Below are 13386 nucleotides of genomic sequence, written 5' to 3' on the forward strand. Positions count from 1 at the left end.
CTTCTTGGCCCTTCTGCCATTCCAGTTGGGGGTGGGTCCTCTTTGAGTTTTCCCTTTTTACTGGATCCCTTTGTGAAGCCTGCCAAAGCCCCAGTGTGTCTGCTGACGCAGGAAGTGAGGTAGGAGCCCAACAATTTATCTGGCCTTTGTCTGAAGGTATGCTGGCTGTAACCATTGTGAACTGGGCGGCTGGCTGTCCTGCAAGGACACCCACCCCCAGGTGATTGACGGGTCCATGGAACTGAATGGATGGGTTCCTGCATAAAATGTGAGGCTTTTGGATCAGAAGGCTAAGTCGACCACTGGAACTGAAGCTTCGAAGAAGATGACCACCAGAGACACCTGCAGCTCCTCCAGTAACCACAGAAGCAGTGCTGAAGTACAGCTGCTGTCCTGAACCCTGTCAATGCATCGACAGGGAAGCTCTGCCAAGGTCGACTGACTCTTTTGGACTAGTGGCCATGACCAGCCCCAAGACTCTTCAATTTGAGCTGTCCCATGACGATCCTGCGACTTTCCAGGGCTGAAGAATCCCAATACCCGGGGTACCTTGACCACCCGGACGTGCATTTCTTTGCCGTAGACAAGCTCGCTGTAACTTCGGTGGCATCCGTGTGGACCTCCAGAAGCACAAATCCTCTCCTCAGAGGCCCCCACCCGGAGTGCAGGGTTGAGTAAACGAGAAGATTCCACCCGGCGGTGACCATTCACTGCTGTTGCTAATAAAAAAAACACCAACATTTCAAACCGATGCAGGAGTAAGAAGATTGCTTTGCTGGCCAGTCCCTCTCTTGACTACTGCTGCAGGAGCCCATTCGGGTTCCCCCTTTCGTCACCAGGACCAAGAATTAAGAGACTGGGTTTGCAACCATGCATCCAGAAGGAGTCCAGCTGCATCATCTTCACTACAGGTAGTGTGGGGCTAAGGGTAAATTTACCTTGAGCCATTTGTGTCGCTCCTTTATTTTTTAAACACTGTTTCTACTGTGTGGGTGTTCACCCAAATCTAGTCGCCCAGGCCTAACAGCTTTGTGCCTCTACAGGAAGGCCTCTTCAAAGCTCCTGTGCTTTTTCCAAAGAACTAAATTGATACATTCATGTACTAAGAAGATATTCATCCGAACTGTTAATTCCGCTTGACTTTGGCATTGCTGGTTCCCCTACAGTAAATATGTCAATCCTATTGGCTTTGGCTTTGCTTGTTTCACTCCAAAACCTGAACTAAAGAATTATTTTCTAGTTAGGGAAAGACTGCCTAAACCTTGTTAATTTTGCTTTGTTACATTCTTGAATTTATAATCTAATAATTCTGAGTTAATTCAAATAAGCACTTCTACTTACTAAACTGAAGTCACTCTATGTGGATAGAAACATGATAATTAACTCACTTGCTTTATTTCTCCTTATTATCCTAATGTACGTTTGATGTTGCTAATTAATACAGTACTTCTTTCGTTTCTTATTACCTTGTGTGTATATATAAAAAAATAACACATTTTTGATAGAACTCTAAGTATGTAAGTGTTTCTTTGGGTCTGTGTATGTTCTGATTTCTGTGTACTGATTTACAGCTCACATTCCTCCTTCTAAGATAAGCCTGGCTACTCTGCCACTCTTCCAACTGTGGGCAGTGTGGGCCTAGATTAGAAGTTGGGGCCCTGAAACCAAGAGATAAGTCTTATAGAGTCCAATCCCAATTGGACTTTGGAAAAACATACTGAAAACTGCCCGTACTTTTCGTATTTATCTTTGATATTTGTGCCCACCACTTCCTTTCATGTCATGCTTATAAACTCACTATTTCCTTAACTTTTGCCATCTTGTTTGGTCTCCCTTCCTCTCGTAATCCTCTTTGCTCTGGCTATGACTCTGTGTTTCATCTTCACTATTCTTTACCCTTACGTTCCTCTTTCTTCCTCACTTCTTTCCATCTCTTATTTCCCCTTTGACTCCTTTATTCACTTTCCCTTTCTCTGCATTGTCTACAAGTATATCCATGGTCTTGTTCCCATCACCCCTTGTCTCCCTATAGTCTCCTACGCATCCTCTTTGCTCTCAATCCCTTCACCTTCTTTCCCTGGACCTCTCTATTCCCCCTCTCACTTTCGTTACTTCTTCCTTTTAGCCCCAAACAGTGTAACTCCCTCACCCTATTCACTCTGCAGCCTCTCTACACATTCGCTCTGGTGTTAACACATCCGCTTTCTACTCTTTCCAATAACTGACTTCACACACTAACCCGCCGCCCATTTTCGAATATTATTGTCTCTTTACCTTTGCTTACTTACTGTACCGCACTTAGGCGAAATAGCTCTATAAATATCAATAAAAGCAGATAAACGTCTTACTACTACTGATAGTTTTAAACTACTAGTGTTAATATGGAAGGTACCAGTGCCAGGTACTGCTATCCAGACTCCTGCCATTTCAACATCTGCTACCAGTAATAGTACCAGTATTAGTAGTAAATGTCCTAGAACTTACGATTATTTCTAATATTAATAGTTCTACAAGCACTCCTGTTGCACGCTGTTATATTTAGTTATCACACTTTAGTCAACTTTGAGGATTTTGTGCACATTTATCATTTTATGTATTCTAATGTCTGCAGAGCCCGCCGAGGCATGTGCAGTGTGTGCGTTGGCACCGGGCCCCGCAGACCCCAGTGCCTGCCTCGACTATAGCAGGACACATTATTTTAAAGAGCGGCTGTGCTGCTTCCTTGGACGATTCATGCGTTTTCCGACTTAGGCCACTGTGTCACCTCCCAAACCATTGTGATGCTCTTAAGACAAATACCTCCTCTTAGTGGCCCATCAGATGCTGCAGGCCCCATAATCATTGCTAATCGCTTTCTTTGCTCTAGCCTAGCTTTTAAAGCAGCATTGCTTTACACGTCATGGCTCGTTTAAGAGACCATTGTTTTGGGCAAGGCATTGTTAAAAAATGCAATGGGTCATTTTTATTCTCAAAGCAGCAGTTGGTTACCTACATTTACACCCTCCTCCTCGCAACTTAAAATATATCTCTCAGAACAGTTTTAAACTAACTACATTATTTTCAGATGTTCATATTTAACACACAAAAAATAATTGATATTTGGTGATATGTACTATTTTCATCACACCATATATGAAGCCTGCATGTGTCAGACATTGAAACACAAACGGTAACTAACCTTTTCTCACAATAGTCTAAGTCTTGAAAGTACATTTTCAAATCTCAAAGGCCATGTTTTCCCTTCTGCTGAATTGCATTCTGGTATTTGTAATCTCCCATTCAACGCGAGGAGCATAATGCACAATTGAAAATGTTTTGCCTAACATGTTTCTATAAGGATTTATATATTTGTGTGAATACCTTACTATGGTTTGTTTACTTTTTAAGTCCTATTTATATAAACAGTACTGTTCAAAGCCAAACATGGGGGTTAGGGCAAACGATCAGCAGGCAAACAAATCATATATTTATATGCCCAAAGGTTGCAATCCTGGAGATGTTATTTTCCCTCATTGTGGCCATGTGTTGATTTTAGGGCATAAGTAGAGGATACATGTGGGTGGGTACACTTTTTCAGAGGGTGGCCGCTAGCCCGTGTGTGTATTTTTTGAGTCTGCAAACTTTTGCAGGTGTTCAGCTACAAGGATTTCACCCAGGTTGTCCAAGTGCAGACGCTTACCCACAAGACCACATAAAAGTGTCAATAACGAGGGAGCCATAACCGTTACATAGTCAAAACACCACATTACCACATTTTACAGCACACTTTGTAGAGGCAATGGGGAAAAAGCCATATGATTTACGGGAAGATATAAATATAACATCTCAGCAACAGTCACCTAACCTGCTAAATTGCAGTTGCAACATTATTAGGGGATTCCCTGCTTCCCCTTTCAATTCCTGCACCATGCCAAACAGTTTATTTATTTATTGTGCTTATACATCAAAGAATTGTGTTTCAAAGCACCCACAGGGCAATGGGGAGGGAGCATGGGAGCGAAAGGCAGATATAATAACAATGAGAAGAGACCGAGGCGGTCCTACTTGTTCTTGTGAGCATTCAGATTGTGCAAGTGCAGAGAGAGAGAAGGGACGAGGAAGGTGGTGGGTAAGTGCCGGGAGTTCCACAGAGGGGAAGTGCAAGGGTGTCAGTTGCAAGCAAGATTTAGGTGCCTGGCAGAGATCACTTGGTAAAGAGTGGTCACCTGCCAATACATAAGTGCAGGCTTGTGAGACAACACAGGCCAGTGGGCACTGGGAGTGGGCGGAGCCTGAAGGCGATTCAGGGGGCAGAGGGATGTCAGGACCCCAAAGGACACATAAGGGCCCCGGTCACCAATCTCGGTGACTGCAGGGTTTAGCACAGGAGCGAGAGGGGTAAGGAGGAATTGAAAAGGAAAGTCTTGAGGAGCTTGCAGAATTTGAGGAGATCTAGCTCAAGACGGTGAGGAGGGGGGGATGCTGTCCAGAGGAGGGAGCCAGCTGAGGAAGGAGATTGGCCACCAGCTCGCTGATTAGAGAAACGCTTGACATGCAGAGAGTTGGCGCCGGAGGAGCGTAAAGTCTGAAGGGAGAGTATTTGGTGAGAGCAAGTTGTAGATAGCATGGTCCCGGCCCCAGACAGCCTTATGGATGATGCAGTGGGACTTGAATTTGATCCTTGCAGCATCTTGGAGCCAGTGGAGAGATTTTAGGACTGGAGAGATACGGTGCCTGGGCTTGAGGTCAAGGATTAGTCTTGCAGCCCTATTCTGGATAAGCTAGAGGGAGCGGAGAGAGGAAGAGGGTAGATTAAGGTAGAGGCTGTTGCAGTAGTCTAGCCTACAACTACAGAGCACACAAACTCTAGAGACATTGAGCTACTGGGGAAAGATGAGGAAAGGAGAAGGATACCTCTGAGGAGGTGGAGTTGAAAATGGGCCTTCTTGGTAAGTTCCTGGATGTGAGAGAGGAAGGAGAGAGGAGTCGAAAATGACTCCAAGGTTTCTGGCTTCAGATAAAGGAGAAGGAGGGAGCCCATAGAAGGTGGCCAGAGTGAAGGGAAGAAAGAGGGAGCCCCAATAGGAAGGATCTCAGTCTTGCTGGCATTGAGGCAGAGATCATTAGAGGCACACCAGGACTGGATGGCAGATAGGCAGTCAGGAATGATGGAAGAAGTAGGGAGAGGATCAGAGGGAAGTTTGATGAAGAGTTGTGTGTAATCTGCATAACACTGGAAGTAGCGGGAGAAAGTGGAAATTAGGTGAGCAAGCGGCGCGAGATAGATGTTAAAGGGCCAGGGTGAAAGGTTGGAGCCCTGGGGAACTACACAGGTGGAGATGGAGGTGGGAGAGGAGTACGAGCCAGGATAACCTGGGAAGAACGGTCAGTTAGGAAGGAGGTCAGCCAGTCCAGTGCCCACTCCAAGATACCAAGGGTATTGTGAGCTGTTTTGTGGATGGAGTGGTTGACCGTGTCAAATGCAGAGGAGAGATCAAGTAGAATGAGAACAGCGGGAGAGTTGGAATCCAGAGATGCAAGCAGTTCTTCACGGGTGTTCAGGAGAGCAGTTTCTGTGCCTCTGGATGCTCGGAATCCAGATTGATGGTCGTGTAGGCAATGAGCCTCGGTATGCTGGGTCATTTGGAAGGAAGACCAGCTTCTGCACGAGTTTCCCAAGGAAGATGGTAATAGAGATGGGGTGGTAGTTGGCCAGACACGAAGAGTCGGCGGAAGGCTTTTTCTGGAGGGGACGCAAAAGAGCGTTTTTGAGGGAAGAGGGGAAAGACCTAGTAGCAAGAGAGTGATTGCAAAAATCAGCAGGTGCAGGGGCAAGGTAGCTGATGTTGTCCGTAATAACTCTGGAAGAACAGGGGGGAGACCTGTTTGGAGAAGACCTTCATGGAGCGGACAACCCTAGTGACCTCATCAGATGTGAAAGGAGAGAAGGAGGAGAGAGAGATAGAGGGAGAATGGGAGGCATAGGTGGAGGGGGGTGAGAGGAGACGAGGGGGAAATGGAGGAAGTGAGAGTGCTCAGGATGGCCTGCGTTTTTGCAGTGAAGTGTGTGGCCAATGCATTGCAGAGGGCCTGAGAGGGAAGAAGTGAGGTGGAGACTGCGTAGGGATTGGCTCGTCCCTTAAAGATTTTAAAGAGTTCAGCCGTGTTGTTGGATGCTCCAGAGATGCAAGCCCGGATGTGGGCCCTCTTCTTGGAATGAATGGAGAGACGGTATTGCCTTTGGAGAAGGCGACATGCCAGTTTGTCAGAGGATGAGCTTCAGGTCTGCCACTTTCGTTCAGCATCTTTGCACTTGCGTTTCAGGGCTGCAAGATCAGAATTGTACTCATGACTGGGGCAAGAATGTCGAGAGTTTTAGTGATGGCAAGATGGAGGTTGCTGAGAGCAGAGTCAGGGGTATAGTCTGATGTGGGAGAGGCAGCAGCAGCTGACACTTGTTTCATCGGGCGGATGTCCGTGAATGAGTTTGGCAGAGCTGGGTAGATGCGGTCAGAGAGCCGAGAGGAGCTAGGTGAGAGTAGGGAGTGATCTGACCAGCAGAGTGGGATGTGTGTGGGCGGAGAGCAAATTATCAGTGTGGATAAAGGCATTGCTAGTGTGCCCAGCCAAATGGGTAGGGCCAGAGGGCAGAATGGAGAGGGAGAGCAAGGTGCAGAAGTCGATGCTGTGATTGAGGAGTCAAGGTGGAAGTTGAAGTCACCCAGGAGAGAGTTTAGAGGTAGATGTCAGAAGAGAGGAGGAGAAATCAGCTCATTCTGAGAGGAACAGGGTGATAGAGCCAGGTGCTCTGTAGATAGTAGCAATGGTCAGGGAGGGAAGTAGGAGAGATGACCAGCTTGGAGACCAGGCTCTCAAAGGAGGACTATGGGTGATTGGGTATGAGGGAAGAAGGGACCCACTCAGGGAAGATCAGGGCAACCCCACCGCCAGCACGGTTAGTGCAAGGCTTAGAGAAGATTTTGTAGCCATCAGGGAGAAGGGAGTGAAAAGCAGTGACTGAGCTGGCATTGAACCAAGTCTCGGTAAGAACGAGGATATCAAGAGCAATGTCTTCAAGGAGGAGGCAGATGTCAGCAGTGTGTTTGATAGCAGAGCGAGCATTTAGCTTGGCTAGATGAAGTAGGTCACTGTCTTTGATGTTTTCTGGTGAGGGGTACAGGGGCGTGGTACAACAGTTGGAGGAGTGAGAGGGGGGGACAGAGAGAGGAAGGAGTAGCAGGTGTTAAAACGAAGTTGAAGAGGGATGGCAAGCGCCGGTCGAAGAGGAGGCGGTTGAGTTGAGGACCCTGAACCACGATAGTGCCATTGCGATAGACATTAATAATACACCTGGATGATGAGAAGCCCGCTAAGAGTACTTTCCATTCAGTGCCACCATTAATGGGTGAGGATGAGGATGAGAAAGGAGACCGAGTACAGATAAGATGAGGAGTCCAAAGATCTGGAGCAGTACTGAAAAGAGGACATCAGTGACAATCTGTCTGGAAGTTGCGCTGATGTAGGTCTCTGCAATGGGTAGACCAGGGTTAGAGGTCAGAATGTCTTTTTAAACTTTTTCCTTCCAGACTTCGTGAAAGGAGGAGGATAGGTGATAATATAGCAGTTGGAATAGATAGGGGAGATGGAGAGTGTCATATTGGAGGCAGAGAGATAGGGATAGAAGATAGGAGAGACTCCACAGCACGAGCACAAACTCACAGGGCGGCCTAGTATTGTATTGTATTGTTTATTTATATAGCGCCTATACACAGTAAGTGTTTCAAAGCGCTCAAGGAGGGTGGGAACAAGGGCAAAACAACGGTTGTATACTAATTGACCTTTTCACAATTGACCTCGGGAGAATTGACCTAATTGAGGAGGTCAATTAGGACATATATGTGGTGGTAAACCCCCCCCGCAACTCCCCACCCAATCCAAAACCCCCAGCAACCCTCCACCCAATCCCCTTATATTATTTATAATCCAAAACCAACCCAATATATATATATAAAATAACTAAAATAATATAAAGGTCAATTGTGCAGGAGGTCAATTGTAAAAGGTCAATTTGGGTAATACCCAAAACAGTCGTTTAGTGTCCTTGAAATTCTGAGACAATAATAGTCTGCACAGGCAAAGTAAGTGTGCAAAAATACATTTGACATTTGAGACAAAGCAAATATGCCTGACAGCAATTCTGTAGTTTTACCTGCGAAAAGGGGGGAAGACAGAGGAAAACAAACAGACGATATTCGTGCATGTTGGAACTTGCAAGTGCATAGACGGTAATAGGGGGGGGAAGGGTCAAGCGCACCCAGTCGATGGAGACTGGGGTAAGTGCAGAGAGAGCTTGGGTTATTTGTAAGTGCTGTTTAGGGGGGTGGGAGTAGGGCCCTGAGGCAAGTGCGAGAGAGGACTGGCGGGGGTGCCCAGGACCGGTGAGACTATGAGCTACACCATGCAGCCAGTCAGCAAGCTGTAGGGAAGAGGAGGGAGAGATGGAGAGAGCAGAAAGCTAGGTTAACAGGGTAAGAGGGCTTGCGAAGGAAGATGAAAAGAGGAAGGTCTTGAGGAGTTTCCGGAACTTAAGATCAGGTTCAAGACGGAGGGTGGCAGGGAGACTATTCCAGGGGGAGGCACCTGCTGAGGATAGGGGTCTCCCTCCAAATCTCTGCTTGGAGTACCGGCTCACTCGCAGAAGGTTAGAAGTAGATGAGCTGAGGGCTCGTGAGGGACAGTATTTAGGTAAGAAGCATTGCAGGTAGGTAGGTCACAGGCCCCAGAAAGCCTTGTGGACAATGCAGAGGGTCTCAAACGTGATCCTTGCAGCCACAGGGAGCCACTGAAGGAATTTCAGTGCCGGATAGATGCGGTCCCTGGCTTGAGTCCAAGGATAAGTCTTGCTGTTCTGTTCTGGATGAGTTGCAGAGGGTACAGGGTCAAAGAAGGGAGGTTGAGGAAGAAGCTGTTGCAATAGTCCAGCCTAAAGAGATCCAAGGTTCTGGAGACTGTGAGCCGCTGGGGGAAGTGAGAAAGGGTAGAGTACCTCTAAGGAGGTGTAGATGATAGTTAAACTTTTTAGAGATTTTAGAGATGTGAGAGGAGAAGGAGAGAGTTGAGTCGAAGATGACCTTGAGGTTTTTTGCCTCTAAGGTGGGTGCGGATGCAGGGCCAAAGGAGGCCGGCCAGACAAAGTGGAAAAGCAGGAGCATGGGTCCCAATGCGAACAATCTCAGTCTTACTGCCGTTGAGGCAGAGGTCGTTTGCAGCACATCATGAATGAATAGTAGACGCAGACAGACAGTCGGATATGAGCGATGAGGAGGAGGCGGCTGAAGGTAGCCTGAAGGATAGTTGCGTGTCATCCCCATAACACTGGAAGTTGGAGGAGAAAGCGGCAATTGCATGTGCCAGGGCAGCCATATAGATGTTGAAGAACTAGGGGGCGAGGTTGGATCCCTGGGGAATGCCACAGGTTGAGAGAGCAATAGTCGAGAGAAAGGCTCTGAGTTCCACCTGGGATGGGCGGTCAGAGAGAAAGGAGATTAGCCACGCCAGAGTCTGACCTGTGATTCCGAGGGTGTCACAGAGACGTGCAATCAGGATGTTATGGTTAACCATGTCAAAGGCAGAGGAGAGGTCAAGGAGAATGAGGACAGATGGGGTGTTTGTGTCCAGGTTTGAGAGCAGGTCTTCACGGGTGTTCAGAAGAGCAGTTTCTGTGCATCTGGATGCTCTAAAGCCAGACTGATGGTTGTGGAAGCAACCAATAGATTCAGTGTAGAGGGTCAGCTGAGTGATAGCCAGCTTCTCCAGGCGTTTTCCCAAGAAAGTAATGATGAGATAGGGCAGTAGTTTGCCAGACTGGGGGGGTCGGCAGAGGGTGCACGAGGGAGTGCTAAAGGGTAGTTGGGAAAACTCCAGTGGAGAAGATATTGCAGCGATCAGCCAAAGCTGGGGCGTGGGAGTCAATATTGTCCTTAATGGTTTTAAAGGGGCAGGGGTCTACCTGTTTGGATGAAGCCTTCATAGACCGGACTTGTCTGGTGACCTCATCAGATGTGACATGTGAGAGGGAGGAAGAGGGTAAGAGGATGGGGGGCCAAGGGAGGCTCTGGTGTTGGTGTATGCTGTAGAGTGGAAGAGAGGGAGGAAAGGATGTCTTGGGTTTTTGTGATGAAGTGTGCAGCCATGGCCGAGCAAAGGTCCTGGGTGGGTGTGACAGAAGAAGAGGCTGCTGCAGGATCGGCCAGTTCCTTGCAGACAAGTGTAGCTGTGTTTGATGCCGCAGAGATGCTGGCTTGAATTAAGACCCTTTTCTTGGAGCGGATGCAGAGTCGGTATTGCCTTTGTAGGAGGCTGCAGGCCAGTTTGTCAGATGGTCCGCCCGATGAGTTCCATTTCCTCTCAACTGTCCTACATTTGCGTTTAAGGGCGGCCAGATCGGAGTTGTACCAAGAGTTGCACTTTTTGTAGCCATGGCGTAGAAACGCTTCAGTACAAAAATGGGGGTGTAGAGTTCTTAAGAACACACCATGGTTCAGAATTACCGAAAAGCACTCAAATGCACAAGTGAGAAGGGATATAGTAAGGCATAGAAAGGCAGAAATTGGCATAGGCACCGCTAGGTTCAACAATTATGAGTTAGTAAACAGGCATAACGTTTTTCAGGGCATGAAGTTGTGGCCTGCTCACCCCCTCCAATGAAGGCTCATAGGGTACATTGATGAGGCTCCCTTCTCATTTTGTCTGCAGCTACAAAATAAAGCCTCACTCCTGATATTGCCACATAGGTAAATGTTAACAGTGACACATCATATACTGGCTGTCACATTGTATTTGTCTCCTGCCTTACTAATGGAAACGTGTTTTTAATGTTACTACCCATGATATTTTGTATATTAAAGACTCAATCTGTGAAATAATTTTCTGTAATATCACGGTCACCATTTATGCAAAGAAGAGGGGTCCCGCACATCCTAGGGCCGGCCCTGGCTGTCTGTGTTAGGCCCCTTCCCTTAAATCCAGGATATTTTGATATTTGATTTGTATTGCACTCATACACATGTGTTTCAGAGCACGACGAGGCAAGGGAGGGGAACAAGGGAGAACAAAAACAACTATCTTACTAGGCCCAGTGATATTGAGAACGCGCAAGTGCAGGGGAGAGGGAAGAGGGAAATTGCAAGGGGGTGGGGGGGTGGAAAGTGCTGTCCATAGGAATGAAAAACAACAAATGGTAGTGCAGCCAGCAAGTGGCAAGTGCTAGGTTTAAGGCACAGACCAGAGTGTCTGATAAGTGCAAGGAAAGGGGGGGGGGGAGTGTAGGGCTACAGATACAGATCCAAAGTGCAAGGGTTGCCAGGAGACAGTGCGGGTGCGTGTTTGGCTGGGGAAGTACCTGGACCCGAAATCAGAGGGTGGCCAGGTGCACGATGCCTAAGCAGAACAGATCAACAAGGGAGAGGAGGAGAGAAGACAGAAGCAAAGAGGAAGGTCTTGAGGTGATTCTGGAACCAGAGATGGTTCTCCTCAAGTTTCAGAGTGGCAGGGAAGCTGTTCTAGAGGGAGGCCCCAGCCGAAGACAGAGATCAACCCCCAGCATATTTCTTAGAGAAACGACTGACCCTGAGGGAGTTGGAGGCTGAGGAGCGAAGAGCTTGAAAGGGAAGGTATTTGCAGGGGGGAGAGTTTAAGGTATTTTGGACCCAGGCCCTAGAAAGCCTTGTGGGCAATGCAAAGGGACTTGAATCTCATCCTTGCAGCCACTGGGAGCCAATTAAGAGATTTCAGAGCTGGAGAGATACGATCCCAGGGCTTGCGGCCCAGGACAAGTCTGAGTCCTATTCTGGATGAGTTGCAAAGGGCGGAGAGTAGAAGCAGGTAGATTTAGAAAGAGGCTTTTGCAGTAATCCAGCCTAAAGAGAACCAGGGCTCGAGATACAGTGAGCTTTACTGGAAGAAGGAGAGGAAAGGCAGAATACCTCTGAGGAGGTGCAGTTGGAAGTATGACTTTTTAGAGACATCAGAGATGTGGGCAGAAAAGGAAAGTGTGGAGTTGAAGATGACCCCGAGGTTTTTAGCCTTGCAGGTGGGGACAGGAGGAGGGCCAAGGGAGGCAGACCAGAGAGTGAAAGGAAAGGAGGGTGAAGGTGTGCTGATGAGCAGGATCTCCGTCTTACTGGCATTAATGCAGAGATCGTTGGCGGCACACCACTCCTGAATAGCAGACAGTCAGAGATGAGAGAAGGAGAAGAGGTGGCTGAGGGAAGCCAGCCTGAAAATGAGTTGTCATCCTCATAGTACTGAAAATTCGAGCAGAGAGAGGCAATGTGATAGGCAAGAGTTGCCAGGTATTGATTGAAAAGCCAGGGTGAGAGGTTAGACCCCTGGGGAACACCGCAGGTAGAGAGGGAGATAGAGGAAAGTAAGGACCCAAGTTTGACCTGGGAGGGTCGATCAGAGAGGAAAGAAGTCAGCCAGGCCAGAGCCTGATCAATGATACCCAGGTTGTCACAGAGACGGTTGAGCAGGATGGTATAGTTGACCGTGTCGAAGACAGAAGAAAGATCGAGTAGGATCAGGACAAAAGGGATGTTATAGTCAAGGTTGGAGAGTAGGTCTTCACAGATGTTCAGGAGAGCAGTTTGCGTGCTTCTGGCAGCTCTAAAGCCAGATTGATTCTGTTGGTTGTCTCCATGACCACCAGAGTGGAGGTTAAGCTGCGAGATGGCCAGCTTTTCCAAGAGTTTGCCCAGAAAAGGTGTGATGGAGATCGGGCGATAGTTTGCCAGGGCAAGAAGGGTCAGCTGTGGGTTTTTCGAGAAGAGGGTGCACAAAAGAGTGCTTCTCAGGGGAGGGGAAGGCTCCCGAGGCGAAGGAGAAGTTGCAGAAGTCGGCCAGGGCAGTATCAAGGGTGTCGATGTGGTCCTTGATGGTTTTGGAGGAACAGGAAAGAACCTGTTTTGACGAGACTTGCATAGATCGGACTTGTCTAGAAACCTTGTCAGGGGAGTAAAGAGGAAAGGAAGACAGAGGGTGGGAGCGGCTGCAGAAGGGCCAGAGTTTGCAGATGGAGAAGGGAGAAGAGGGGGAGGGGACGAGAGGTAGGACAGGATGCCCTGTGTTTTAAGAGGCAAGGGCCGTGCAAAGGGCCTGAGAGGCGATGGGGGGGGGGGCGGGGGGAGTTGAGTAACCCTGCCTGGATTCTAGCTTGTAAAACCATGAAGCTCCCTAGAGGCATATTCCAAGCCATAAAGCCAGCCTGAGCCCAGAGCATGTTTTTGGGTTTACACAGTAGCTGGCTGTGCTGTCAGACCAATGCTTTGCTTATCAGCCACTTCAAATTCGCAATCAGACATTGAAAACCGTGCAGCTGGCCCTCATAATTAGTGTGTGTTCCCTGAA

The 13386-nt window shown here is 48.0% G+C and overlaps 2 protein-coding genes across 4 annotated transcripts in view; one reads left to right on the forward strand and one right to left on the reverse strand.

Moving 5' to 3' along the window:
- TFB1M (transcription factor B1, mitochondrial) overlaps nucleotides 1–13386 on the forward strand; it is a 725212-nt gene that overhangs the window by 471892 nt on the left and 239934 nt on the right. The gene's annotated exons all lie outside the window — the stretch shown is intronic.
- Nucleotides 1–13386, reverse strand: part of CLDN20 (claudin 20) — a 161690-nt gene that overhangs the window by 147402 nt on the left and 902 nt on the right. The gene's annotated exons all lie outside the window — the stretch shown is intronic.

This window comes from Ambystoma mexicanum, chromosome 4q (assembly GCF_040938575.1).
Source record: "Ambystoma mexicanum isolate Mex_15411 chromosome 4q, UKY_AmexF1_1, whole genome shotgun sequence".
Taxonomy (NCBI): Eukaryota; Metazoa; Chordata; class Amphibia; order Caudata; family Ambystomatidae; genus Ambystoma; species Ambystoma mexicanum.